The sequence below is a fragment of the Cryptotermes secundus genome, unplaced genomic scaffold (assembly GCF_002891405.2).
Source record: "Cryptotermes secundus unplaced genomic scaffold, Csec_1.0 scaffold944, whole genome shotgun sequence".
Lineage (NCBI taxonomy): Eukaryota > Metazoa > Arthropoda > Insecta > Blattodea > Kalotermitidae > Cryptotermes > Cryptotermes secundus.
Window position 1 is genome coordinate 353524 of NW_019719375.1, and position 26958 is coordinate 380481.

The 26958-nt window shown below is 44.0% G+C and overlaps 2 protein-coding genes across 7 annotated transcripts in view; one reads left to right on the top strand and one right to left on the bottom strand.

Annotated features, from left to right (window-relative positions):
• Window positions 1–26958, bottom strand: part of LOC111865511 (C2 domain-containing protein 5) — a 394963-nt gene that overhangs the window by 117020 nt on the left and 250985 nt on the right. The gene's annotated exons all lie outside the window — the stretch shown is intronic.
• The window catches only part of LOC111865553, a 283579-nt gene continuing 264405 nt past the window's right edge, over window positions 7785–26958 (top strand). For 3 of the 5 annotated variants that reach the window (XM_023853690.2, XM_023853717.2, XM_033751936.1), the window contains exon 1: window positions 7785–7984. The gene's annotated coding sequence lies outside the window, so the exon portion shown is untranslated. The remainder of the gene's footprint in view (window positions 7985–26958) is intronic. The other 2 variants (XM_023853726.2, XM_023853732.2) reach the window with 1 other exon arrangement.

A 26958-nucleotide genomic window follows, 5' to 3' on the forward strand; every position in this document is an offset into this window, starting at 1 on the left:
CTTACAACGTAAATTGTAATGCTCGGAAAATATACGCCGAAGAGAAACTGCTTTGCATTTGCTTTCACTGAATTTTGAAGAGATCATTTCAACTTTCTTCTTCTGTGAAGTGGTGCCCGGCTGAAATACTAATACTGAACATGGCAACTTGTATTCTGAAAGTGGCTCGCCGGCTGGACGCTCATTCGGGGTACGGATGATCCTAACTGTGGCTTTTCGTGGTTTTACACAGTCCCTCCACGTAAATTCTGGGATAGTACCTCAAATTAGGCCACCACCGCTTTCTGTACAGATAATTAATTGCTAAACATGCTACTAGCCGATCCCAGTGGCCGCGCGGTCTAAGGCATGAACTCTCTTCGCTCGCTCGAACATTGGGATTGTGGGTTCGAATACCATGAATGTCTGTGTGTGCGTTTATTCTATGTTTGTGTTGTTCTGTGTGTAGGTAGCGGCCTTGCGACAGGCTGATCCCCCGTCCAAGGAGTCCTACCGCCTGTGTAAAAAATATTACGAAACTGAAGAAGAGGCCAGGGCCCAACAAAGGACTGTGCAGGCACTGATGAATGAATGTATGAATTAAATCGCACTACCATTCAACAATATAATCGACATTATGGACTCGGCTTTGACATCGTCGTCAAACAAACTATAAGAAAAAATGCAAATTATTTTCAGATGCAAATCTGTTGTTTCATACACTAACTAAAACTAACTTCATGGAGCTGAGTCCTTCTTGAGAAGCCGCCAATTGTGCAGCTACTCAAGAACTTCCCAGCATTTTATGGAACCCGAAGATTCATTACCGTGTTCACAAGATCCATCCACTGGTCCCTATCCTGAGCCAGATCAATCCAATCCATCGCATCCAATCTTGTCTCTCTAAGATCCATTTTAATATTGTCCACCCACCTACGTGTTGATCTTCCTGGTGGTTTCTTTCCTTCCGGCTATCCTATATGCATTCCTGTTCTCTGCATTTGTACTACATGCACTGCCCATCTCATCGTCCTTCACTAGATCATGCTAATTATACTTGGAGAGGAGTACAAGTTATGAAGCTCCTCATCGGGCAGTTTTCTTAAATCTCCCATCACTTTATTTCTCTTCGATCCTGTTATTTCGTACAAAAATATATTGCTATGAAGCTTATCACACACTGACGTTATACTGCCGAAATTCATATATGCTTATGATGTTCCCCCTGAATGTCATCAGAAATCTAGAAGTGAAACTTGTAGATCTTCATGTGGTCTACATGTTATGTAATTATTCTTCAAAATATGAGCCGTCTGTTGTGAAAATGTATGGAAACCTGCTGCTTTCAATCTAGGTACCTTGTGCAAGGATCACATATAAATAAACACACTTACTACTAACATTTTAACAAACTTCAGTAGTTAGAGGTGATTAATCTCGTTGACAGTTTTGTTTGCTCTGTACAATGTACTGACTAACACTCCTTTCTACCTTAACCTTTTATTATTATTATTATTATTATTATTATTAGTAGTAGTAGTAGTAGTAGTAGTAGTAGTAATAGTAGTAGTAGTAGTAGTAGTATTGCTAGTGGGGTGGGACTAAGTCCCTTGTACTGCGGCCACTTCTGGCCTTAACATAACCTTACTGTAACGGCATAAAATAGAAACTTCGTCTGTAGCCTGCGTATATCTTACCGCATTTTCGAGATATTCACCGCAGTCACACTGCAGATCCGGCCTCAACCGGACAGTTCGAGCTATGAACCGTACATTTTAGTCGGAGCTGTTTAGTTGCAGGGCTCTATCAAGATACAGAACCGACTATTTCTAGTACAAATATCACTCGCTGTGTCAGCGTGGTCATGCTGAATAGATAAATCTCGGAAAGAAAGGGCCCTTTTTGAGTAATTAAATTTTGTGGCGTGTGTAAAGAAATGTACACCACGGGTAACTCCACGGAGCTGACTCTTTCTTGAGGAGACGATAGTCTATCAGTTGCTAACGAATTTCTCCACAATTTATGAAACCAAAAATTTCGGTTTCCATAATATAATGCTGGACAACTGATCCGGTACCTATGAAACTTTTGAATCCCAGTGGTTACAATGTGTACCATTTGTTTAATATATTCAGTCTCTGCATGCTGCCTACAGAGTGTATTTATGTGTTTCGTATGGTTCTCACAACAAACAAAAATTTTTTCCCTATACAACATTTACCGTTTGGGCTTTGTAGCAGAAATAATGAGTTTCCTGTGAGGTACGAACTAAACGGTTATATATTATTTAGAAGAAATTCAGTACTTGTAGGTTTATCCTCTCGTCAGGGCGTATGTTACACGAGCTGTATTACCGTAAGGGTTCGGAGTTTTTCGTCCACGTAAAGAGACTGTGGAGTAAAATAAATTTAAAAATCATTTCTTATATTTATGCTGTGTGATATGTGTAATGCAACTAGCTTTAGAACAACATATACCTGTAACAGGACGTGGAAGCCCATAGGGTTGTGAGACTTCGAGCCTCCCACATTTTATAGACAATTGGCTCACAGATGACGACGAGGTTGTCAATCTAACAAGCCGGCCGCTCTTTACTCCCCAGGATTTGAGGTACTCATTTCTGTTAGAGGCTGAGTCGACCACAGGACCTTAGTGCGGTTGGAAGGATTAGGTAAATTTAGAAATCCAGTGACCTCATCGGGAATTGAATCCATGACCGTTTCAGGTCCGAAACCCTGCTTAACATTTTGTAACATTTTTTTACACTAAAATTTATTAACCTCTTGTTCAACCCCCAGACATAGAGAAGTGTCCCATTACGCAGCGGCTACTTTTTAAAATAAGGTCCGTCTTTGTAACATTTTGTAAAATCTTGTAATAAAACTGCTTTAAGTACATACTTAAGCATACTTTTGTACAAAGAACATTCCTCGCTCACATAAAAACCGGTACATGGGAAGAAAAAGCGTAGAATAAATTAATGCATAAGGACGATACACCTCACACTGTAGTGTAATATGTAAATAAAGCCCCGTCCAGGCCAGGTAGGGGTGACAAGCGCGTCGTCTTATTTCATCCGTGGAATTTCAATATGGACCTGCGCGCATTATCGTGATTGACTGAACTGTCAGAATGAATTAAATGCTCAATAACATGACTATGAAATGTTAACTGAGAGAGACGCTAGCTTGCTATTGCTGTCACGGATACGGGATTACACCAAGGGGAACCTGCACGTTCTGATTGTATTCAAGAACACTTTAATTAACGATAAATTCTACACGCCTTTCAACACTCCCCCAAGTAAGAACACGAGTGGAAACGTGCAATGGATTTTTGAGTAGGGGCTAGGCCCACACATAATTTTTTAATTTGTTCTTTAAAATTTTGCGCATTTCTTCTAGGTTCTAGGTTAATTTATTCTAGATGCGAACACATTGTTTCAAAGTTAATCACTCTATAGTAAAGTAAGTAAAAAAGTAAAGCTATCCCTGTAACAGGCCTTGAAGGCCCATAGGGTTGTGAGACGTTGAGGGTCCCACATTATCTAGACAATCGGCTCAAAGATGGCGGTAAGGTTGTCAGCCTTACGCGCCGGCCGCGCTTTACTCCCCCGGAAAATTATTTATTTAATTCCTGGTACTCATTTCTGTTAGAGGCTGAGTGAACCCCAGGGACTAGTGCGGCTGGAAGGATTAGGTCAATTGAAAAAAATCCAGATATAGAAATTGCTCTCGTCTAACTTCATTACACGTGCACTTTATCCAAACGTATGTTGACCTTAAGAGGATCCCTATTCTATATCTTACAGTTTTCTTACGATAAATTCTTTCTTTTTCAAAATCGATACAATATGATTTGAGTTTCAGACAAGCAAAGTGCCACATTTTTATATAGACCTACTTAACATCAAATTCTATGGAAAATGACTAGTATTTCCGACATCTAATATGGGAACGGACAGAAAGTAAATCTGACACATAATTACCTCCGATGTGGAGGCTCATTTTACTCAAAATTTGTAACTTCATATCAAAGGTAATAAAAAGGAAAGGGTAAAGATATCCTTATAACAGGTAGTGGAGGTCAATAGGATTGTGAGAAATCGAGGCTCCCACATTTTCTGCACAATTGGCTCACAGATGGCAGTGAAGTTGTCAGCCGACCTTTACCCATTGGACGATTCCTGGTACTCATTTCTGTTAGAGGTTGAGCCGATCCCAGGGCCATAGTGGGTCTGGAAGGATTAGGTCAATTGAAAAATCTAATAACTTCAACGGGACTCGAATCCGCGACCTTCTGGATTGTAGCATAGTATTATATTTCAGCATCCTGTTGCATTGAGGTGTAAATTATAGTCTTGTTTTCCGTCTATAATGCAACACTATTAATTTAACAGCATTAATTCACTAAATGTTCGTTAAATGTCATTAAAATTATTAAAATATCGAATTTACGTATATTTTAATAATTTTAATGACATTTTAAACATCTAACGAACATTTAGTGAATTAAGTGTGAATTAATGTTGTTAAATTAATACTGTAGCATTATAGACGGAAAGACAAGACTGTAAGTTGTAGCATAGTGCCTTAGTCAACTATGCTACCGCTTGCTCAACGGTAAGTATCGGCATGGGGAAATATATTTCACAATATTTAACGTTTTTGCCTTGAAGATGGATACAGTTATGGTCTCCATAATTTTGGCAATATATAGCCCACATCTGCGCCCGCAAATATGATCCACATTTTCTGCTCAGTCAGCTTGCATGAAGTCTCCTTTCATCAGTTTAGTTGTTCCCACTGGTGCTCCAGTAGAACCCGAGTGTTATGGGCGGGTTGTTCAGTCAGCGAAACCGACTTCCACCTGCTTTCACACTGGTTTCTTGTTTGTCTTATTCTTCGACCCTGAAGATAGCGACGACATGTTCCTCCGAAACGTCAGTTGACTTTCAACGGACTATAGGGCGTTATATCCCAGAAGGTTAGGTGCAATCTAGATGGGCTATCCGATGTGAAGCACTGATACACTGTCGCGTAAATACACTGAGCACTAGTGAAGCTGGGTGACGTTGAAGGCCAATGTTGACAATATTCAGGCAGAGCGGAGCGAAGGGAATTTCCTCTTATACACGTGTCCAGTGTGCGCTCCAGGTGGGATTTCTAAGGGATTCAAGAGGGCTCAGTCAATACGGTAACTAGGCTGGCCGATTGGAGCCTCATTCTGTCAGGAAAGAGAGCTGGCTACCTCTCACCGTGTTCAGACCGGCTCCAAGAACCACCCAATGGGTGCCGGGAGTAATGCGGCCGGGGATCAATTCCCGGCAGGTGGAGAGAATTTTCTCTTCCCCACCTCTCCCAGACTGACTCCGAGACCACCCAATCTCCTATGCATTTCGGGTGTAAAGAGGCCGGGGTTCTATGACCGGCAGGAGAATATACTGTCACATCTTGGGTGTAACTATAGAAGGGGTATGGATTGGTGAATAGATTTATTGACCACTTATACCTAAGACTCGGAGGTGCAAGTAATTACAGCGCTATCGCCGATTTCCACACTTTACAAATCACTAGCACATGCTAAGTTTTCTCAATCTTCACTAGTCGTATCCTTCCAACGGATTTTAACACAATTATAACAGCCTCATTGCAACTACAGCACACATAAAATCTTGTTTTCACAGCCGCGCTCTTGAAACTAAATATTTTCTTCACAGCCAGACTTTCAACTCTCAGCTGAACATGATCGCCTCCTTTGCAGATCTAAACTGAACTGGATTGCCCCAGTTGTCTTCTATATAATTTTTCGACGCGGACCACATCGAAATCACCGTTCTTCTATTGTTGCGTGCGTGTTCTTTTCCGCGGGAACGCGTTTACCGAACTGTTGCTCAGGAACGACCGTTTGTTTATTCGCCTATTTCATTAGAATGGCTGTACTCATTCGTTTCGAGGATTTTGCTCACCAAAGTGTCTATACATCACAAGATCTTCCTCTTTCCCACTACGTCCAGACTGACTCTGAAGGCCACGTCACAAGATCTTCCTCTTTCCCACTACGTCCAGACTGACTCTGAAGGCCACCAGCCTCCCAAAGAGGCCGGGATATTCCTCTCGCAAGAGAACGAGGTATTTTTCTTTCCAACCGCGTCTTGACCTTCTCTCAAGACTACCCAGCCTCTTATACAAATGGCACTGGGGATATTGCGGCCAGAGCTTGATTATTCTCCATCTAGCGCCGAGATTAATAACCCTTAGACCTCAACCCATACGTCTTCATGGCACGGCGTCTAATTGAGTTCAGGGACTTTACATTTACCTTTCTGTAACATACCTAAGGTTCTGTTATCTCACAAAACAATGTTCTGATCTGCGCACGAAATTGGTGAACGTCTTGTTCTATATGCCCTTTTTATTGTCTTGTTAGTAACTGTGGATATTGTAGTCACATGTTTGGAGCCAGTCAGTAACAGGCTTATATTTACCATATCCGTGTATGAGTAGACAGTATCTGCTGGAATGAAAAGTACGTAAAATCTGTTCCGGTTATTTCAGTCTACCTTTCTTCCTTTCTTTCTTTCTTTCTTTCTTTCTTTCTTTCTTTCTTTCTTTCTTTCTTTCCTTCCAAGTTGTTCTTTTCTTTTTCTTGGGGTGGGGTGAGACTGAGTCCACTTGGTACTGCGGCCACTAATTGGCCTATTGCACCAGCTCCGGATGATAGATGATGATGAGTGTGAAGCAGTCGTTGGAATGAAAATTGGCAGGGGAAACCGAAGTACTCGGAGAGAACCTGCCCCAGTGCCACTTTATCCACTACAAGTCCAACATAACCATAACATAACCTATCGCCGCGGCGAAAGGTAACCGGCGACTAACTGCCTAAGCTATGGCACGGCCTCCTTTTTCTGTTTGTCAATTATGTATAAGTTTACAAGTATTATCCATCGTCTTGTCTATTTAAAAAAAACCGTCCTGATTCTTATTGAAAACACAACGTTTTTGGGACTGGATTCTGTCCCTGTCCTCAGGTAAAACCTACTCAGTTGGGGACAGAATCCAGTCTCCGAAACGTTGTGTTTTAGAAAGAAACAGGACGCTTTTTTTAAAAAATAGACAAGACGACGGATAATGTCCAAAAACATAATACTTGTAGCAATATACCATCGTCACAAACTTTTAGATCTTATGTATATGCTTCTCTGTTATTTTTTTGTATTTGTTTATTTTATCTTTGTAATTTAGTGTTGTATCATGTTCACTCGCTGAGAGAATAATGCAAGTTCATTATTGGACGATGCAGTTGTCTCTATGCTTAATTAAGCACCACACCATGAAGGAGTATGGAGAAATGGAGTTAGAGCTCCACAAAAATTTAACCCCGGTATCAAATGGAGATCAGCGGTCAGTTTCATTCGCCGGGCGCTTTTCACCCGATAAAGGGACACCAGTGTTCATTGTATAGGAGTCTCAGAGGGTTTTAGAATCTCACTAGAAATTGTGGAAACTCTCTTGGCCTTGCTGGCAATTGAACCTCGATTCCACGGTTGTCCAACCCGTATCCTAGTAGCTATACAAAATGAACTATCTCGGCTGTCATTTTACCTTCTTGGGCTGTTCCCCGGGTGTATAATTTTCGATGGTATCTGTGTGTGAAATCTCTCTGGAAGTTGTAAATTCAGGTCCTATTCTTGCAGTCATTGTGTTTGCACGCTGAAGAGAGCTAACGCCATCTAGTGCCGGAAGAGGTAACGAGCGCTAGGTTCCAGCAGCTTGTCCCCAGCCAAGCGAAGCAGCGCACAACTCCAGCGAGGACCAATAGTTCGAGAGAAGCGGTGTGAAGTGCAGGAAGTGAGCGGTTTCGTGACAGCTGTTTCGCTGGACGTAGTGTTCTGTGCCTTGCTTAGTTTGCAGTAACTAGCCTTAATTTGTTTTCTACACAAAAGTGCATTACTGTGGTATCATCGCTTATGATGATGTGAGTTGCTGTTACGCAGGAGAATAAGGTGAGTTTTATTGATTGTGATAGGCGCAAGCATTTCTGTGGATCAATGTTCAGAGTAGCTGGACCATGAGGGATGCTGGATGCTACCACCACGTAGGGTGGAATGAGAATATGTTTTTATTATTCGAATGAACAGCTTGGACTACAGTTTCACACATTCTTGTTACGAATTTGATTACACTCGGGTCACACCAGCAACAATTCCATCATCGTGGGCAGGAAATGAAGAAAATAGCCGTGTATTATATGTTAATGTATGTGTATACAGTCTTATATTATCTGATTTATGTATAGAAGCAATAGAGTTCGAAAGTTGAATTTAATGAATTACACATTTCAAGGGTTAAGCTCTGGATTGTTGAGAGAGTGAATATTTTTGTTACGGGATTATCTGTGGCGTCACAATCCTTACCAGATTAAGCTGGGTAGTATTGTTCGAAGCATTATCATGGGATAAATAATAATCAAAAATTAAGATTCTGCATTATATAAAACACACTATGGTTCCATTACAAAAATCAGTGAATTGCTAAGCGCTGAATTAAGACTGAAGACTTCAGGTTGGCTTCCCACCTTGGAAGCTTGGGTTTAGTGCTGGAAGGCTTGTGAAATTGGTGGTGGAAAGAAGAGACACTGAAGCAGGTTTCTGGCTGAAATTTTTAGGTTTTTCTGTACTAGTCATCTCTCCACCATGGCGCTGTACTGAGTCGATCACTGCCAGCCGACTGCTGAACGGGCAGGACACTTACATCGCCTTTGAATTGGCTTTTTATCCGTGACCCAGGACTTGACTGCTTATAAGAAAGAAGTAGTCGGGATTTTATTCTGAGAACCACACGAAACCCATTGTACATTGTAGGCAAAATGCAATTTTTAATATTAAAACAGGTGGTACATATGGTTACCGTTGTGTTCTATAGAACTCCACCACTAATCGATTTTGTGAAATAATTGATAGGTAATATAAGACATGCAGGAAGAGACAGACAAGTGTGTAACGAGGAATTTGTTCGGCTCCTCAAATGTGATTTGAGTGATGAAATACAGACGGCTGAAATTGGCGAAACATGTGACACAGACTAAGTGCGAAGATCACTTATACGAGACCAAGGTGCAGATAGGATAAATTATGTCGCAATTTTGACATAAAAAGGGGTGGGGTTGTGAAGTACATTCATCTAACCTAGGGTTTTCATTATATTTCATTATATTTATTTGTAAGTACAGTAATTCAACTGTACAGCGTGGATTCATAAGATGATCAGTGAATTGGAAAGGATGCAGAAGGAAGCGGTTATGGTCTGATTTGAAGTACTGTAACAACATTTAGCTGGATGGACTGAGGAAAATACTAAAAATCTTAAGTAAGGAGAAGCGTTCTCCACAACCAGATTTGAATCCAGGACGTCAAGACTAAGAAACAAGGAGTCGTTCTCACTCGAGCGCAACGCTCTTCTTGTGAAGACGATAATGATCCTTTTGAGTACCATAAAAGGCGGAAAATTTCACGGATCAGCTGAAGTTAGCTTCTCAAGAAGGACCCCTGTTCTGTTGAGTTCATCATGATCTGAACTGTTCTTGTACGCCTGTATGTGTAAGGAGGACCTAGAACCCCTCTTCACCGTATCCAATATTTTATTACTGCATCTTAGAATGTTACGCCACAATCGAGCCAGTTGGCTTAAGTGCTAACGCCTCGGACTTGTATTTGGAGTATGCAAGGTTCGAATCTCGTCCGGGACACCGGTTGTCCCAAGGTTTTCCACGATTTCCCCTCAGTCAATGCAGGAAAATGCCATGATAGTTCCATAAATCAGGCCACGACCGCTTCCTTGCACATCCTTTCCAATTCATTATTCACAGTCATCCCCTGATTCGATTTTAATATAGGCTGGCAGCCGATAGCGTCGTTCAATAAAACACAACTCGTAATTTATTGGAATCGTGGCAGCAAAATGTAAAGTCTGCAGCTTAAAAACATCCATTTTTAAATTGAAAGTAGCTGACTTTCGATTTCACACATAAGAATCCCCACGAACTGTAGGAAAGAAGTAATTAAGTATGCCCGTTACTGTTCACGGCGTGATCTCTAATATGGCCCACGTGAGGTCGATACCCACCTGAATGTAGACCTAAATGTGCGGGATTTCCGAAATCCAAAACCTTAATATGTGAAACATTAACGTACTTGTCAATTGCTCTGAGCAACTTATTGGGGAATGTTTCAGTAATCACATTTGTAATGTTTGTCATTTCACTATTTCACTTATAGGTTGCTATGGATTGTAATTGTTTCTCATCATGTTATATGCAAGGAGACTAAGACCATAGCCCATGTTCATTAGTATGGAGTTATATACAGAGAGGTCCATTACCTTTGTTGACCCTTCACGTCTCTGCGCTTAACGGCGACCGGAGCACCGCCGGCTACTAGGCGCATACGAATTTTGCCGATGAATAAGTGTGCCTGATGGCCGATGACATTTGGAATTAAGAGGAATTATTAACTTCATGGACCGCTTGATGGCGTTACGTTTCACGGCGAGCAATGCGGTTCATGCGTGGGACTTTGTTTATGATTTGCCAGCAGTGGGCGGCAGATCTCAGCTCCATTAGCCGTTTATTCTCAGTTACAATTAAGGAGAAGTGTGTTCTGTCATGGTGCGGTATACTTAACAGAGCACCGCGTGTTTCTGGATGACTCCTACATGAAATACGGATCTGCTAGAAGGTGTCAGCGAAAATTTCGACGTAAATTTTGTGACGAAAGAGTTACCAGCAGACAAACTATTCACAATTTGGTGAATAAACTTAGAACAGCGAGACTCTTAATTGACAAAAATCATAACATATGCGCCGAGTGCTTGCTGAGGAGTTAAGATGCCATAGGTACCAGATTTGAACGTACACCTAGCAAATCACTGGAACGTCTAGCTGGAGAGCCTGGAGTATCGAAGTCTAGTGCAACACAATTGCTGAAGCTTAGACCCTGTAAAACAACAGTAATCCGCGTTCCAGCTAGCAGGGTTCATTTTTGCAGTTGGTCTCTACAGTCAGTGGTCTCATCCTATCTCTCTAAGCTCCATTTTAGTATTGTCCAGGGGCCGCGCCATAGCTCAAGCGGTTAGTCGCTGGCTTCCCACCGCGGCGGCCCGAGTTCGATCCCGGGTCTGGTCAAGTGGGATTTATGGTGGACAAAGTGGCGCTGGGGCAGGTTTTCTCCGAGTACTTCGGTTTCCCCTGCCAATCTTCATTCCACCAGTTGCTCCACAATCACCCTCACCTATCATCTGGGGCTGGTACAATAGGCCAGAAGTGGCCGCAGTACAAGTGGCTTAGTCCCACCCCACCAAGTAATAAAAAAAAATATTGTCCACCCACCTACGCTTTAGTCTTCGCGGTGATCTCTTTCCTTCTGGCTTTCCCAGCAATATCCTATATGCGTTCCTCTTCTCGCCCATTCGTGCCGATACAGTGAATTAACCGGAAATGTACTTTTAGGCTGGTACCGTATTGATCTAGTCAGGATTCAGAGCGTTCTGGCATGTCATTTATTGTTATATTTGCTTTCGTTATTAATGACAGTTCCGGGTATTAAAAATTAATTCGTTATACATTGGTGGCATCAATTATGACCCAGTCAGTTACGCAACCCGCCATGTGACACCTCGTATTGTTCCACAGGTTGAAACAAAATGTGAGCTTCCTCGATTCCAACATCGCAGATTAACTCTTGTTAACTAGTTCGCATGTGAGATGTAGTTCTGGTTTAATTAAAATGTCAGCTTCATTGAAGCGTAATTGATTGGATTTATAAAATTTTAACTCAGAGAGAGTCAGGAACTGGCAGAGGTGATAATGAGAGAGAGATGAGATGTAGCTAGGCCTGTAAAATGACTGAAGGTGAACAGCTCTGTGAGCTGGCCGCGTAACGGGTTCTCGCGGGTCATCACATAAGCTACCGTGAAGTAACGCGTGCAGTTACGGTAGAGTCCGTCCGATCCACAATGCTTTGTCTGATATCAAAGGTAAAGTTATCCCTGTGCCTAATTAATTAAGCGCTATATCATGAAGGCATATGGGGGGAGTAGAGATATAGCTCTACCATTCTTGACCTCGGCATTAGATGGAGGTGAGCGGTCATCTTCATGCCCCGGGCGAAATTGCCAGCGTTTTCCATTGGACGGGAGGCTGGCTGTGGGCCCCAGAGCCGGCGTGGACGTTATGGAGAAGAGAGAATCTTGCCCCTGCAGGGATCGAACCCCGGTCGTGCAACGCGTAGCCCTTCGCTATATCAACTGAGCTATCCCGACCCAGTTTGTGTCTGATATTGATATAAGAAAGTGTTGTGCCTCATGGTGATGTTGTAATTCTTTCTGGATAAACTCGAAAACTCAGGTGTGCGGTGTTTCCTGGAGTTAATAGACAACTTGTTTCTGAAGGAATTCGAAGGGATCAGAATGCCCCCCCCCCGTTTTTGACACGTTTCATCTTAGCACGGATAATTTTTTTTCAGTATCAACAATACGTACGTGTACTCTGTGTAAAACATGTATTTCTGATCTGAGCCACAAGTGCTTGTCTTTCTTTCTTTCTTCCTGCTGTATATCATTGTTTGCTACACGATTTGGGGACATCCGGGCTTAACATGTTTCTATTTGCGTAAGGAATGTACCTACTCAAATCCCAAGAAAAAAAATATACGAACGTAAACTGAAAATTCTTAAGCGAACTGAGTTTGGCAAAATTATTCATTTGGGTTTGCATTAAAGACATTATCATGTCACTGAACGACTGCAACAGATAACGAATTAGTCCAGAGAAATATTTCAGAACGTGTGCCCATTTTCCTTTGTGTTTGTTATATTTTAAACAATTTATATGATGGGTTATCTGTTTTGACACAAGGTCATGTTATATCGTTGCAGAAACATTCGCAGTCTGTTACTTTTAACTGCTTACAAAACAACGCGGGCTAATTACTGAACTGAACTTCCCGATATGAAGGGGATGCAAGTTTGTATTATGTAAGATTTGAAGTTTTCACGGCGGTGACTATGAAGAAAGACGTCTTCTGGGATGTGGCGCTGTGTAGATATTGTGTTAACCGACTTTTCGGAGGATCGTATCGCCTCCATCTTCAGGGTAGAAGAAGAAAAAGATTTATTCCACTGGACATTGGTCTGTTAGCACTTGCACACGCTGGTTCCTCGCTCGCGGATTTTCTTATTTTCTTCTTTCCTGAAGATGGAGGCAATACGTTCCTCCGAAACGTCGGTTAACAATATTTACACAGCGCCGCATCCCAGTAGACGTTTTTCTTCGAGTGTGCGTTATGTTCGATCTGACCATATTTCGCTTATTTCCAATTGTGAGGTGAATGAATACACATAAATAGATTTCCCAAGTTTGGAGACGAAACGTGTCTCCCCTCTGCATTTGATGAACGGAAAGAATTCACTACATCTTGTCAGCAGAAACTGTCATAACATTCAGTATGAAATATGTCGTTATCCCAGTTAATGACTCTTAAGTTATTACTGTAATCAGTGAGGTTAAAAATAATTATGTAAGTTCTGGATCAGCTGTCGCACATCTGAACGCCACAGGTTGTTACGTGGGAGCAATGGTATCGGTGCTAAATACAAAAAAACAAGCTCCGTGGTTTTAGTCTGCAAGCGAACTATACCGACCGAGCGACCGCCGCTTGTCGGCGAAGTTAGTGCCAACTTTGGCCGCTCCATAACTCAAGCGGTTAGTCGCTGGCTTCCTACCGCGGCGGCCCGGGTTCGATCCCGGATCTGGTCAAGTGGGATTTGTGGTGGACAAAGTGGCGCCGGGGCAGGTTTTCTCCGAGTACTTCGGTTTCCCCTGCCAATCTTCATTCTACCAATTGCTCCACAATCACCCTCACCTATCGTCTGGGGCTGGTACAATAGGCCAGAAGTGGCAGCAGTACAAGGGACTTACTCCCACCCCACTACCAAATAAAAAAAATAATAATAGTGCCAACTTAACGGATAGAGGATGTCGCGTGGTCAGCGCGACGAATACCCACGGCCGTTAATTTCGGTTTTCTAGACCGCTATTTCCTTGAAATAACTCCTCAGTTATCCTCACGAGGCTGAGTGGACTCATTTTCAGCCCCACTACTTCTCAGAAAATCTGTTGGCGCCGGCAATCGAACCCGGACCTCTGGATCTGTAGCCAGGAACTGTGACCACTAGACCAGAGAGGCAGTCGGTATAGGTGCTAGTCCCTTAAATATAATCTGTAAGCATTCAGTAGTTAGTATTGGCTTTGGGGGTGGGGGACCCGTCTGTAACCATCACTTCGTTCTGTTAGTGTGAAATGTAATATTGTTATTTTGTAGTTCTTTCAACTGTGGAACGGGCTTGATCGGGCGAACGATGGGTACAGGTCTCATGATTTTGCCCCGGGCACAAAAATGGTAGGTTCCGCCACTTGGCTTGCGAAGGCCAAAATTGGAAGGTAACGAGATGAGATATAACAGGCATCATACATGCATGCAGCCGTAATTGTAGGAGTTATTAAACAGAGTAATAAGAGCAGGCATTTCCGGAAAGTATCACTTAAATTTGCCCCTGTGCGTAACTAATAAGCACTGTACCATGCAGACGTATGGGGGAGTGGATGTATAGATCCACGTTTTATTGACCTTGGCACTCGAGTGATGTGAGTGGTGAGCTTTACACCCTTGCCGGTTTACCCCGGGGAAATGCCCTCGGTACCCATTGGGTAGGAGGCTGGCTGGGCCTCGGTGCCGGTCTGGGCGACGTGGAGGAGAGAAAATTCTAGACCCTACCGGAACTCGAATTCCGACACCTCTCTCATCCAGCCCGTAATCAGTCACTATACCGACTGCGCTGTCCCGACTCACCTGTCTTTCCCTAATCCTGTCATGAACTTAATTTCGATTTGCTGCTATTCTCAGACCATTTAACCTTTAAAACCTTTGACTGTTTATGTATCACCTGCCTTAACATTAAAACCGCTGCATTTAAGTGCGCGCAGAGTATTTGTGGGCACCTTATGAGTCTCAGAATAAATACCTGTTATGTCGTAAAGATTAAACGATTGATCATAGCGATGGAGACATAGTGTGTTTTCTGTGAGGCAAGAAACGCTTTTTAAATTTTGGATGAATTTCAGTCGTATATTAGTCCTGAGAGGGTTTTGTTTTTAAATATTATCATTTGATTTATTTACGTGAGCAGTATATTACACTTACTTGTTGGTAATGATTTCGTAGTTGTAGAGACCTGTCTATATTTATTTCTGCATCAGTTCATTTACTGATCTGTAGGAGAATTTTTATGTTACTTTTTTATGATTGGCCTATCAGTCTGTCTCAGTCTACAGCCTTTGTTGGACCGTGAATGTTTTTTTTTTCCATTTTCTTAATCTATACACAGTCTGTAGGGCTCCTTGGATGAGGGATCAGCCCGTCGCAAAACCGCTTCCTACACACAGAACAACACAAAAACAGAATAAACGCACACAGACATCCATGCGTCAATGGGATTCGAACCCACGATCCCACTGTTCGAGCGGGCGAAGACGATCCATGCCTTAGACCACGCGGCCTCTGTGATCGGCGTGTACTCGTATGTAGCCGTCCCAGGCAAATTAAGAACACAGACCTAAACAAGTAGAGGACATATTGGCACGCTTCTTCATATTTATACAGCTACATCTGTATATTGGTGAGTACCGTATACAGGAAAGAAAACGCACGGTACTGTTAATCAAGCTTGTCCAGTACAACTACAACTTGTCCGCCCATGCAAAAACGTACATTTGCTGACTGCGTAGTTTAAGAATGGAGTCGTGCTTATACATGTACACGACTTTGCCAGCTGTATTTGAATATATGCAGAAAGACACAAAAATGTCATCTGTGTATTCATGATCAGACGCTATTTGAACTACATCGAAATAGTGCTGCAAACTAGGACTGTTTGGTTAGAGAGTTTGTTGATTTATGTTTGCCCCGCTTTTCGCCGAAATATTTGGAATGACATGAAATATATCGTTTTTCCGAATTTAAATAAAAAAAGTTTTCTTTATGAACAACGAAGATGCATAAAAAGATAAAGCTACCCCTGTAACAGACCATGGAGGGCCATAGGGTTGTGAGGCGTCGAGGCTCCTACATTTTCTAGACAGTCAGCTTACAGATGGCGGTAAGGTAGTCAGCCTTACGCGCCGGCCGTTCTTTACCCCCCAGGAAGATTCCGGTACTCATTTTTATCAGAGGCTGAGTCGATCCGAGGGCCACAGTGCGGCTGGAAGGATTAGGTGAATTAAAAAGTCCAGTGGCCTCATCGGGAATCGAACCCACTACCTCCAAGTTTGTAGCATAGTGCCTCAACCAAAGACACTACAGCGTGCACGGCAAAATGCATTTGGAAATCTTAGCAGAATTACGTGGTTTCTTTATACGCGATCGTTCGAACGCTTCAAGGCTGGCTAAAGTAAGAGGGTGAAGCTGACCCTGTGGTTTGTGGTTTATTTTACGACGCTGTCCGGATCGTTGTCTGTAGAGCGTGCAGTGGTAGGAATATTGGTGGTAAATGAATTGACCATGACTCGGGCGTCCAGCCTGTGACCTAGTCGCATTACCGACTGACCTGCCTGGACTTCTTTTGAGGCGAGATTTATATTAATAATAATAATAATAATAATAATAATAATAATAATAATAATAATAGAAGTTTTATAGTAGGGGCACGCGGTAGCGTAATTGGTTGAGGCACTATGCTGCAAGCCGGAATGTCGCGATTTCGAGTCCCGATGAGGTAATTTGATTTTTTTCAACTGGCCTAATCCTTCCAGTCGCACTATGGCCCTGGGATCGACTCAACCTCTAACAGAAATGAGTACCAGGAATCATCCTGCGGTTAAAGGTCGGCCGGCGCGTGAGGCTGACAACCTCACGGCCATCTATGAGCCGATTGTCTAGAAAATGTGGGAGCGTCAGCATCTCCCTATTACAGTGATAGCTTTATCGTTTTAATAATTTAATATCTTCGAGAATATAAAAAATTAAATATTTCTAATTTCTGATTTCTTGGGGTGGGGTGAGAATGTGTCCACTTGGTATGTCGGCCACTGTTTGGCCTATTGTACCAGCCCAGGATAATAGATGATGCATGTGAAGAAGTCGGTGGAATGAGAATTGCCAGGGGAAACCGAAGTACTCGGAGAAAACTTGCCCCATTGCAACTTTGTCCACCATAGGTCCCACATGGTCAGAAGTGGGATCGAACCCGGGGCCCCGCCGTTGGGAGCCGGCAACTACCCGCCAGATCTATAGCACTGCCTACAAAATGCAAAGTATGTTCCCTCCCATTATAGTCTGATGTTCATTTCAATCTGTGATGTATCATCCCTTTTATTATAGAACAGAAGACAACTTCCGAACTCATTCGCTCACCAGTAACCAAAGTCTGGGGACAAAATGGAGTGTAAAATAGATGTCACAGCATCTGCAGTCAAGTAAATGGAACTCTTTTATATGTAATTTTCTCCATTCTCTTTGTTACTTCGTCTATCTTGGGGTCCATATATTTTCCTTACCACCCTGGCCTCAAACGCCATCAGTATATGTTCTACCGAGAATAATTTCAGCGAAAGTAATTTAATTCCCTAGCCTTGCGTAACATCTATATGACAGAATAAACACTGTAGGGTTTCCGAAGACTTGCCCTATTTCGAAATCAGACACTGCATTCGGGCAGTACCCGGTTCTCCCACGCAAACAATAGGCCTATCGCCTTGAAACGCATGACGTTTCTTGTGACATGTTGCTAATGACTGTGGTATCACATATCTGTTGTAATATAAGATCCAATCTTGAAACTGTGCTTCCCTGCGGAACACAAAATTCACAAGCATTTGTTAGTCTTCGCCTCCAAGGTGAATCTGTCTGGGATTTCATGTTATGACGTAAAGCTAGACGAAGCACGTAGCTGCATGAGTTCTGTTGGAATGCGATGGCGTGCAACTACCATTGCACGATTGTACAGTCTGAATTTCCAGTCTGGCGAAACGTGACACTTGTGGTTAAGTAGGAGGGAAATTAAGGGTTATGGAAATTCTAATTCATTGTTCCAAGTCGCCTTCAGAGAACCGAGAAACAGGCTGGTAAACAACGAACGGAACGTAAACCGTAGGGGGGAGGTAAGAAATTAAAGATAATTTTATTTTACTGTGATACATGATGTTGGGCCGCGCAAGAGAAGGCGGTGGGTGCAGAACTCAAAAACATGATGTTGGGCCGCACAAGAGGAGGCGGTGGGTGCAGATAACATGAATCTTCTCTCAATTGCAAGATGAATCTCACTAAGCTTTGAGCACGCGGTAGCGTAGTTGGTTGAGGCACTATGCTACAAGCCGGAAGGTCACGGGTTCAAGCCCCTGTGAGGTCATTGGATTTTTTTTCAATTGACCTAATCCTTTCAGCCGCCCTATGGCCCTGGGGACGACTCAGCCTCTAACAGAAATGAGTACCAGGAATATTCTTGGGGGTAAAGGGTGGCCGGCGCGTAGGGCTGACAACCTTGCCGCCATCTATGAGCCGATTGTCTAGAAAACATGGGAACCTCAACATCTCAACCCTGTGGGCCTTCACGACCTGTTACAAGGATACCTTTACTTACTTTTTTTGAGCAGTAGTATAAAGTTAGTGTGATAGGTTAATACGGCTGTTGATCATGCATTATGAAAACGGATTAAAGACAAAAGAAAAACGATCCAGATTTGGATGTGTGAAAACTAGAGAAACCTTTGGAACAAAGACAGGTTATACGGCGACAATTGTACGACCCAGCGCAAGGTTAACCGGGGGGGGGGAGAATTCAAAAGGTGGCGTACGGGTGTTTATGATCCGTTAATTAAGCACCATGCCACAAAGACGTATGGGGGAATGGAGGTATAGCCCCACTATTCTTGACTTCTGCCTATATGAAAATTTAAATGGTAGTCATTTCAGTCGAATTTATCGTATTTCCAATCGTTTTCTGTTTCTTTGATTTCTGTTCTTAAAGCGTTTTGGAACAGTAAGACGCACGAATGTGTTTTGTTTTCCCTCATGAGAACTCATCTACAGTATTTCGCATCAATGTAAGTGAGGGAATTCATCTTGGAAACGTTAATTCGGCTACTGGGACAGCATTACTTCTGGAGGAAACTTCTGTGAGAAAGTTTTGACGAAACAACTGAAGGTGTTAGACTGCGGTAGTTGACACTAATATGTACGTGCCTTCCCATACAACATTGAAGTGTCACTAGCGCATAACATGGAAACTGAAGAGACTAATGAGTGTATGAAATGGCCTTGGAAGGTCACACCGAGAACAAAGTTGAAGACTGTTGCAGTCACAACACACCATTTCGATTCACTGTTGCAGTCACAACACACCATTTCGATTCCCTTGTCCCCCCCCCCCGTACTGCGATAAGTTAACAAACACCGAGTTCACAGTAAGAAAAGAAGCTATCGCCTATTTTAAACGAAGCAGAAAGAGATCAGTTGCTGTTTGAAGTACACAAAGTTACCGCGTGCTGCTTTCTTACGAGCTCTCTCTAGCTATTGGCCCTTGTTTATTACAAATACATAGCTACTGACAGCAGAATAATAAGAATGAAATTGAATGAATGTATAAAGGGGTGGGTCTTCTTGGCCCTTGCACCGCAACTTAGTTACTTATGGAGCTGAGCCCTTCTTGAGGAGAAGCCAAATCTGCAGCTACTCAAGAATTTCTCAGCATTGTATGGAACCCGAAGGTTCATTACCGTGTTCATAGGAGACCTCCAGTGGCCTATATCTTGAGCCAGATCAATCCAATCCATCCCATCCTATCTCTCTAAGATCCTTTTTAATATTGTTCACCCACCAACGCCATGGTCTTCCCAGTGGTCTCCTTCCTTCGGGCTTTCCCACCAATATCCTACATGTATTCCTCGTCTCACCATTCGTGCTACATGCCCTGCCAAACAGAATGAAGAGGTATGTAAATAGACGAAATATTTCCCGTTCCTCTGTATCAGTGTAAACTTTGACGATTAAAATGAACGTCTCGGTTGGCTAAGTAGCACACTGCAATAGATTCCGGAGGTCACGGATTGAAATCTTGACCCGGAGATCCGTCATCATGGATGTTATGGTTTTTCTCAGGCTCCCCAGGCAGATGCCGGGGTAGTACATAAAATTATGCCACGTCAGCTTCGATCCACACGGTTTTCAATTCATTATTCACTGATTATCGTACAGTTCGAGGAACATACGTTGGGGATGGTTCAGGAGGTACCGTGCGAGTCGCATCTTGCCTTAGAAGATTCTGCCCAATAGCACCCCATTTTTCACATCTTTGGATGATGATATTATACAGAGCAAGGTCGTGAGTCTCGCGTCCAACCCCCAAACTGGAGGACCAGGTCTCTGTATTTATTTCTCCCAGTGACACGGTGGCTCAGTTATACCCCCAGGCACCGGGCTTCGGCTCCATACGGGGACAGGTATACCCGCAGGCACCGGGCTACGGCTCCATACGGGGACAGGTATACCCACAGGCACCGGGCTACGGCTCCATACGGGGACAGGTATACCCGCAGGCACCGGGCTACGGCTCCGTACGGGGACAGGCATAACCGCAGGCACCGGGCTACGGCTCCGTACGGGGACAGGCATACCCGCAATGATCTTGAATCTGTTCTGGAGAGTCACTTGAGCAAGAGGTGCCGTGTAACATTTCAGATACAGATCAGAACATGAAGCGTAACCGGCACAAGGCAGTCTCTTCGCATTCTCTTGCCGATTGTTCCTGAGATGAACCCTTTCCTTCTGTGGCCTACTTGATGAGGCATTGGTTCGGATAACGTTTAATTGTAATGCAGATCCATCTGTATTTACGAAAGGACGCGTTCTCACACGGACACGCCGATTAAAATGATATAGACTGTAGTTGTAGCACCATTGCTTTTGACGGCTGAACGCGGTGGGCTTACATGAAGATGAGAGGCACAATTGACGTTCCTAATACGAGGCAAACAAAAAACAAACTCCATGGCCTGTAGTCTGCAAGCGAACTATAGCGACCAAGCGACCGCCGCTTGTCGGCGAAGTTAGTATCAACTTTTGCTGATAGAGGGTGTCACGTGGACAGCGCAAGGGACCCCCACGGCCGTTAATATCGGTTTTCTAGACCGGAGCTATTTCCTTGATATTGCTCCACGGTTATCCTCACGAGGCTGAGTAGACCCCGTTTCAGAGCCACTACTCAGAATATCTGGTAGCGCCGGAAATCGAACCCGGGACGTCTGGATCTGTAGCCAGGAACTCAGATCACTAGACCACAGAGGCGGTCGCATTATGTACTCATACATACAGAATGGGCGCGTGTATTGCGAGCTACGTCTGTGTACCGGAGTGCACTCGAAATGGGGGGTGGGGCACTGATCTGCCTTTCCTGGGAGATGGCAGTAATATAGAGTGTGCACTGTCTGTTTCAGAACCAGTGAGATCGGTCTTTTGATTTCGTTCGTCGGCTCTCCGAGGGTCACCGAATATCATGCATGACCTAGCATCAGCTGGCAAGTTCAAAGAACAGCATGCATGTTGAGAGGGGAAGTACCATTTGGGGATTTCCTGGAACCACACAGTTCGTCGCTTGCTTTGGCTTCATTCCTGCTTGTTCATGACATTGCATAATGGATAGGTCCTGTGCTGTACATATTCATATTAACCCCTGCACAGAGGTTAAAAAACTTAATGGTATCCTTGTAACGTGCCGTGGAATCCCATGGGGTTGTGGGACGTAGAAGCTCCCATATTTTCTGTAGACAGTCCGCTCACAGATGGTGGTGAGGTTGTCAGACTTACGCGTCGGCCACCGTGCACCCCCAGGAAGATTCCTGGTATTGATTTAATTTAAATTAATGCGTAATGAAGCGGTCTCTTTTCTCCATCAGTCTGCCAGATCGTCTGATGATCTGCACCAGAAGTCGAAGAGTACGGTATTGTTGGCAGTAACACCATGTAGTTCGAAGGAACATATCACCTCCGTCTTCAGGGGCGAAGAATAGGCAAATGGTGACCCCAGCAGACCCAGGCTTCGTAGTTATCGCCTTGAGAATATCAACTCGTACATGTTGACTCAAGTTTTCTCATCCCCATCAGCGGATAGGTGAAGTTGTCCCTGTGTTTAACTAATTAAGCACTACTCCACGAAGGCGTATGTGGGGGTGGATGTATAGATCCACGTTTTCTTGACCTCAACACTAGTTGGAGGTGAGTGGTCAGCTTCACGTCCCTGCTGCTTTACCATCGAGGAAAGCACCCCCTGTACCCATTGGATAGGAGGCTGCTAGGACTCCAGAACTGGTCTGAATGACATGGAGAAGAGAAAATTCTTGCCCTTACTGGGACGACCCCACGGTAGATAGTCGTTATACCGACTGCTCTATTCCGGCTCCATCCCACTGAGGTATACACGTGTAGTGCTTTAAAATGCATCACTCTAGCTTCCTACAAAATCCTACACAATTCCTGATCACTCTTCCATTCAACGTTATGTAACATATGACTGATGAGGCGTAGTTATACAAACTAAGGACAGAACTCAAGTCTTCTGCATTAATAAAGAAATATGTGTGTGTGACTATGTATGTAACATCGCCCGGCCGCACTTGTGACCTCATTACCACACTCCTGAGGTTAATGGAATGCCCACTTTTTTTTTTCGTTCTTGTCTTTGTGACTTATTACACACGAAACTAGAATTCTGCGTGAAGTCTACCTACAGAGGGGCACAACAGGAACAGTGTACTGCGGCGCCACAGCATTTTGACGTCTCAAATCGTGCTTGTGCGCCGAGTATGATAATATTTCATTGAGGACATAACTTTAGTTCTGTTGCGTCATCTCACCGGCCTATGCAGCTGTTTGTTCCGTGATATAATTCTTCACTAGAAGCTCCGCGACCGCCACTGTGGTCTAGTGGTCAGTTCCTACCTACATATCCAGAGGCCCCTGGTTCGTTTCCCAGCGCTACCAGATTTTCTGAGAAGTAGTGCGGCTGGAACGGGGTCCACTCAGCCTCGTGATTATAATTGATGAGCTATTTCAAGGAAATAGCGGCATCGGTCTAGAAAACCTAAATTAACGGTCGTGGGATTCGTAGCGTTGACCAAGCGACACCCTCTATCCGCAAAAGTTTGCACTAACTTTGCCGATAAGCGGCGGCCGATCGGTCGGTATAGTTCGCTTGTGGACTACAGGCCACGTAGAGACTCCGCTTCGCATACCCACAGTTTAATCGTATCATAAAGATACAAAACAAGCATTTATCATGAAAATGATGACAGCCGATGACACAGAGACTCACAGCAAAGGCATTAACTACCGTTTTTTAGAACAGGATGCTGAGGAAAGGGTTGAAATAATACAAGGCTGGAGAACATTGCATACTGGGGTAAAGTCATTCCTCTACTAAATTAAATACTACGCCGTGAAGACTTGTGAGAGAGTGACCTCGGCGGCACGGCCCGGCCGCGTTGCCCTCATGGAGACAGTCCCGGTTATCCGTTTTTCTGGACGTTGGGTGGCCCTCAGAGACGTTCTGGGTGCTATGGAGAAGAGAAAAAGCCGCTTGGCTCTGTGAGAATCGAACACCGATTCCTAGATAAGTCCAAGTCGCTATACCGACTCGGTTAACCCGGCTCCTAATTTTTACTACTCTCTAGATATTACACGTATTAAAAATAGACAATAAAGAACACTGTGGCGGGAAATGTAGCACTCATGGGACCGCAGAAAACTTCATACAAAATTGTGGTAGGAAGACATAGATGGGAGTTACACAGTATCGAATGGGAAGGCCAGAGACTGTGCTCATTGGATAGGAGGCTGGGTCGGCTACAGAACCGGTTTGGGCAACATGGAGAAGAGAAGAATCTTGCCCCTGCTGGGACTCAAACCACAACCCGTCGATAGTCCAGCAAGTAGCCAGTCGCTGTAACTACTCCATGGGATTAGAAACATATGCACTCGTAAAATAAGTTATAGGTGTTCTTCTCGACCTCACTGTTAATCTTGGTATGTTGTTTATGACCGCAATTTATTACTTGTTTACAAAACGTTACTGATTCTGTGAATTTTAATGCGTTATGGAAAAACACAGTATCCAAATGGAAAGCATGATGAAGTGTAAATAATAACTTAAACCCAGTAATTCTCTGTGTTATACACCATCGTCAGAACCCTTTAGAATCTACATAAACATAATTTGTTAAACTGCATATTCAAGTTTGCAACATTAGGTTACAGTGTTTGATATGTCGTGATACCGAACAGTACAATGGTGCGCTGCCGTGAGGATGGGAAAGGAAAAGCTATCCCTGTAACAGGCCGTGGAGGTCCATAGGGTTGTGAGACGTCGAGGCTCCCACATTTTTTTTTTAGATAATCGGTTCACAGATGGCGGTGACGTCAGCCTTACACGCCGGCCGCACTTTATTCCCCAGGAAGATTCCTGATACTCATTTCTGATAGAGGTTGATAGAAGTTGAGTCGTCCCCACGGCCATAGTGCGGCTGGAAGGATTATGTCAGTTGAAAAATCCAGTGACTTCATCTGAAATTGAACCCGCGACCGTCCGGTTTGTAGCATAGTGCCTCAACCAACTACGCTACCGCGTGCCTTGCCGAACTCTGGGAGTGGTTGGGAAACACAGCTCTGCCGAATGTAAGATAAACTATGAACATTTAAATATATATAAATAACTGCTACCAATAGGTAACGATGACTGGCATGTTTATTTAGCCTATTGTTCAGGTAGTGACTTCATTGCGTCATCGCAAGTGAATATTAATTCAGGGCAGTAAAACGTTTAAGTATCCTGGTCACTAATGTAAAGAGCATGAGTATGGGGTATGAAGGTTTTTACCTAATTATGCCTGCATAATTTAGGCTCAACCCGTCTCAGGTCTTCACCGCCTGGGCATGTTTTACATGCCAGATAAGGTAAAGTTGTCCCTGTGCGTAACTAATTAAGTACTACGCCATGAAGGCGTATGGGGGAGTGGTTGTATAGATCCTCCAGGTAAGGTAAAGTTGTCCCTGTGCGTAACTAATTAAGTACTACGCCATGAAGGCGTATGGGGGAGTGGTTGTATAGATCCTCATTTTCTTGACTTCAGCACTAGCAGGTGGTGAGTGGTCAGCTTCACGCTCCGGCCGCTTTACCCCCGAGAAAGAGCCCCCGGTACCCATTGGATAAGAGGTTGGGTGAACCCTAGAGCCGGTCTGGATAACGTGGAGAAAATTATTGACCCTACCGGAACTCGAACTCCGACTTTCTCGGTCGTGCAGCCCATAGCCAATCGCTATACCTACTGAATTACCCCTGCTCGGGGTTTGCGTACATTTGTGTATTTAAGGGAGGTGCGATATCACAGTTTGAGAACACCTGTACTATGCAGTTAACAAATTTGGGTCACATCAAGGACGATGAGATGGGCGGAGCATGTAGCACGCCTCAGTGAGATCACAAATGCATATGGGATTGTGTTCGCAGAACTTGGATTCAAAAAGGAAACTGAGACATAGATAGAGTGATAATATTAAGATGGTTCTGAAAAGAAATAGGCTGTGAGTGTATGGAACGCATTCAGTTGGCTCAGGACAGAGTCCAGTGGCGGACTGTTGTCAACGCTGTTATGAAAACATTGCCCTATTAAATGCCAAGGAAATTAGTAAGATAGCCTGCCATTTTTCGCCACGTGTACGAGCCTGGGGCACATGGGGAATTTATCGTTACGAAACAAAGAAATATCGCCTACTGAAGCAGATGTCACATCGCCGTCCGTTCTGTCAGCCGAGTAGGTTGATGTAGCGGGTACTCTTTTAAGACTTGCATTGGTGAAGTCTGAATCCTTGCCCACTTCCCGGCTATACTGACGGAAACTTTTTTGCTTTACTTCAAACAGTATAATGTAAAACAGCTCAAGCGGTTAGTCGCTGGCTTTCCACCGCGGCGGCCCGGGTTCGATCCCGGGTCTGGTCAAGTGGGATTTGTGGTGGGCAAAGTGGCGCTGGGGCAGGTTTTCTCCGAGTACTTCGGTTTCCCCTGCCCATCTTCATTCCACCAGTTGCTCCGCAGTCACACTCACCTATCGTCTGTGGCTGGTACAACAGGCCAGAAGTGGCCGCAGTACAAGGGACTTCTTTTTTATTGCTAGTGGGGTGGGACTAAGTCCCTTGTACTGCGGCCATTTCTGGGCTATTGTACCGCCCAAGATGATAGGTGAGGGTGATTGTGGAGCAATTGGTGGAATGAAGATGGGCAGGGGAAACCAAAGTACTCGGATAAAACCTGCCCCAGTGCCACTTTGTCCACCACAAATCCCACTTGACCAGACCTGGGATCGAACCCGGGCCGCCGTGGTGGGAAGCCAGCGACTAACCGCTTGAGCTATGGCGCGGCCCTACAAGGGACTTAGTTCCACCCCACTAGGATAAAAAAAACCTCTGCTGATGAAACGACGTCCTTAAATGACTGGGATTCATTCAGCTGCACATGGAAACCCGAGCAGGTTTGTATTCCGGTTCTACCGGTCAACCTCTACTGCGTCCCTTCCAAAGAATGGCGGATTAGTACCTTCAGACATTACATGACACTCTTCTTCCAGATCCTTGTCAGTTTCCCATTTTACCTTTTTATGGACCCGGGATAGCTCAGTCAGTATAGTAACGGTCTGCTTGGCTGGACGGCCGGGGTTCATTTCTTAGCAGCGTGCAAACCGGCTGTGGGGCGTAGCCAACTTCTTTTTTATTGGGTACCGGCGTATCTTTCCCGGGGATAAAGCGGCTGGGGCGTGAAGCTGACTACTCCCCATCAGCGCCGAGTTTAAGAATGGTGAAGCGGTACCACTACTCCACAATATTACTCC